The sequence below is a fragment of the Rhinoderma darwinii genome, chromosome 5 (genome assembly GCF_050947455.1).
Source record: "Rhinoderma darwinii isolate aRhiDar2 chromosome 5, aRhiDar2.hap1, whole genome shotgun sequence".
Classification (NCBI taxonomy): domain Eukaryota; kingdom Metazoa; phylum Chordata; class Amphibia; order Anura; family Rhinodermatidae; genus Rhinoderma; species Rhinoderma darwinii.
In genome coordinates this window covers 100,854,962-100,858,811 of record NC_134691.1, presented here as the reverse complement: position 1 = coordinate 100,858,811, position 3,850 = coordinate 100,854,962, and the positions used below count along the sequence as shown (strand labels likewise).

At 38.4% G+C, this 3,850-nt stretch overlaps 1 protein-coding gene across 8 annotated transcripts in view; it reads right to left on the bottom strand.

Moving 5' to 3' along the window:
- Window positions 1–3,850, bottom strand: part of ZNF521 (zinc finger protein 521) — a 327,057-nt gene that overhangs the window by 195,374 nt on the left and 127,833 nt on the right. The gene's annotated exons all lie outside the window — the stretch shown is intronic.

The following is a 3,850-nucleotide window of genomic DNA, read 5'->3' as shown; positions in this document are numbered from 1 at the left end:
GGGGGGGGATTTATTAATGCTCTCACACAAAAGTTATATGAAGGGGGCTCTTCTCCATGTGTAATCCAAACCAACAGAACTTATTGCTGCAACCAACTGCTGTCAGGAATCTTGAAGAAAGAATATGGAGTGGACATGCTGTTATTACTGGTAGAGAAAAATCTACACTCCACAAGGCAGAAGACTTATTAGTATTTACTTCTATTAGCTGGGCCCCTACCAGCAGGCACTCCTGTAATCACAATGTTAACCACTCATGTAACATTCAATTTGGAAAATGAACACAGTTCTCCTGCGCATCTCATGTGTATACCAGCGATTCGTAGCTTTGTTTCCTTAATTTTCTTTCTAGGGTTCTGGGAGATGTCCATATAAAAGTTATTGCCCAGTTCATGCCAGTTATGTCACCCAAAAAAAAACACCAATAGGGAGAAAAAGATTAAACTGGTTGGAATTGAAGTGCATGCTTATTGCTTAGGCTAGATTCACATAGCTGGGTTTTCACATATTATTCTGTCTGGTGTCATATGACCAAACACAGTTGCAAGAAAAAGAATGGTGAATCCCATGGAATTACCTAGATTTCTGCATTGATTACTAAACTAAAAACACACAAACAGTTGTACAGTTCATGTTTTGTATTGCGCACATTAAGTAAACATCCACAGTTCAGGAAGAAAAAGTAACTGAACCTCTGTGTTAATGACTTCTCCGAGATAATTAGAAACATTTTCGAATAAGGAGAGTGTGAAAGTGTGGGTTTCGCAGGTGCTTATTCCATCATATAAAAAGGCACACAAATCCTGGTTACTGAAAAATCTGTTCTTAGAGAGGCTCGGTCATCAGTTTATAACTTCCCCATCTCCTACCTAATCTAATAGGCGCTTTGAAGAAGATAAAGTTTTTTAAATAAAGGTTTATTATTGACCAAGTTATAAACATTTAACAATTTATGCAAATTTTTTCTAAATGTCCAACTGGGCGTTTTATTCTATTCACCAAGGACGTTTATCCGAATCTGCAGCGGCTGGAGGTAATGTCTTTTCAGTCTTCCATCGCTCCGGTGAAGGACCTGCGGGAGGAAGTGATGGCGCGAGATCATGCTGTGCAGCAAGCTGGGCTGGAATGAAGAGAAGTGTTTGACGCCAATAGGTCAGCTTCATAAACTTTTCAATACAACGCCCACTTGGTGAATAGAAAAAAAATGGCCAGTTGAGCATTAAAAAAATTTTTTTTTTGTTCATAACTTGGTCAATAATAAATGATTTTTAAAAAAAAAAAAAAAACCTCAAAACAAACAAATAAACGTTATCTTCATCAAAGCGCCTATTAGATTAGGTAGGAGATAGGGAAGTGTTAAACTAGTGGCAGAGCCTTTTTAACAAGAAAGATTGGTTAAGCTGAACCATGCTTCAAGGCAAAAAAAACTTACAGAAGACTTCAACAGACATGTTATAGAGACATGAAGTTGGAAAAGGCTACAAAAGCCACGCTAAAGACCTGGGTGTACATCAATTCACGGTTAGACGAATGGTCTACAGATGTAGTGTTGCTACTCTCCCTAGGAGTGGGCATCGTGTGTTAAGATCAGTCCAAAAGCACAATGGCAATCCTGAAAGAGGTGAGAAAGAACCCAAGTGTAAAAGCAAAAGACCTATTAACCCCTTCCTGCTTTGGCCACTTTTGACCTTCCTGACAGAGCCTCATTTTTCAAATCTGACATGTTTCAATTTATGTGGCAATAACTTCAGAATGCTTTTACCTATCCAAGCGATTCTGATATTGTTTTCTCGTGACACATTGGACTTTATGTTACTGTGAATTTGCTCGATACATTCAGTATTTAATTGTGAAAACACAAAAATGTAGTGAAAAATTCAGAAATTAGAATTTTTCTAAATTTAAATGTATCTGCTTGTAAGACAGGCAGTAATACCACACAAAATTGCTGCTAATTAACATCCCCCATATGTCTACTTTAGATTGGCATCGTTTTTTGAACATCCTTTTATTTTTCTAGGACGTTACAAGGCTTAGAACTTTAGCAGCAATTTCTCACATTTTCAAGAAAAATTTCAATAGGCTATTTTTTCAGGGACCAGTTCAGTTGTGAAGTGGCTTGTAGGGCCTTATGTATTAGAAACCCCCAATAAGTCACCCCATTTTAAAAACAACACCCCTCAAAGTATTCAAAATAGCATTTAGAAAGTTTCTTAACCCTTTGGATGTTTCACAGGAATGAAAGCAATGTAGAGGTGAAATGTACAAATTAAATTTTTTTTTTGCAGAAATTCATTTTTAATCCATTTTTTTTGTAACACAGCAAGTTTTGCCAGAGAAATGCAACTCAATATTTATTGCCCAGGCTCTGCAGATTCAAGAAATATCCCACATGTGGCCCTAGTGTCCTAATGGACTGAAACACCGGACTCAGAATCAATGGAGCACGTAAAGGATTTTGGGGCTTTCTTTTTATTAGATTACATTTTAGGCACCATGTCAGGTTTGAAGGGATCTTGCGGTGTCAAAAAAGTGGAAGTCCCCCAAAAGTGCTCCCATTTGGGAAACTACACCCCTCAAGGAAATTATCTAGGGGTATAGTGAGCATTTTGACCCCACATGTTTATTGCAGAAATTATTGGAAGTAGGCTGTTAAAATGAAAATCTAAAACTTTTTCAAAGAAAATGTAGGTTTAGCTATTTTTTTTCTCATTGCCACAAGGACTAAAAAAGAAAAACAGCAGCAACATTTGTAAAGCAATTTCTGCCGAGTAAAACAACACCCCACATGTGGTCATAAATGGCTGTTTGAACACAGGGCAGGGCTTAGAAGGGAAAGAGCGCCATTTGGCTTTTGGAGCTCAAAATTTAGCAGGAATGGCTTGCGGAGGCCATGTAGCATTTGCAAAGCCCCTGAGGGACCAAAACAGTGGAAAAGCTCAAAACTTTACTCCATTTAGGAAACTACACCCCTTTAGGAATTCATCTAGTGGTGTAGGGAGCGTTTTGACCCCACAGGTTTTTCATAGATTTTATTAGAATTGGGCAGTGAAAATAAAAAAAAATCCTCTCTCTTCAATAAGACGTAGCTTTAGCTCAAAAGGTTTCCTTTTCTCAACAAATAAAGGAAAAAAAGAACCCCAACATTTGTAAAGCAACTTCTCCAGAGTACAGCAATACCCCATACGTGGTCACAAACTGCTCTTTGGGCAAAGATTAGAATAGGAGCGCCATTTGGCTTTTGGAGCAGAGATTTTGCTGGATTTATTTCTTGGCACCATGTCACTTTTGCAAAGCACCTAAGATACCAGTACAGTGGAAACTACCCAAAAGTGACGCCATTCACAAAACTGCACCCCTTAAAGAATTCATCTAGTGGTGTAGTGAGCATTTTGACTCCCACAGGTGTTTGTCTTCGATTTTATTAGAATTGGGCAGTGAAAATAAAAAAAAATCCTTTTTCTTCAATAAGACGTAGTTTTAGCTCAAAATTTTTCATTTTCATTGCATTTTCATTTCATTACATCCCAAGTACGGAAATACCCCATATGTGGTCATAAACTGCTGTTTGGCCAAACGGTAGTGCTCAGAAGAGAAGGAGCGCCTTTTGGCTTTTGGAGTGCAGATTTTGCTGGATTGGTTTCTGGTCGCTATGTCGCATTTGCAAAGCCTCTGTGGGACCAAAATCGTGGAAACCCCCCAGAAGTGACCTAATTTTGGAAAAGACACCCCTCAAGGTATTCACCTAGGAGTGTAGTGAGCATGTTAACCCCGCAGGTGTTTTGCAGAAATTAGTGTGCACTCGATATTGCAGCGTGAAAATTGGATTTTTTTCCATAGATCTGCCAAT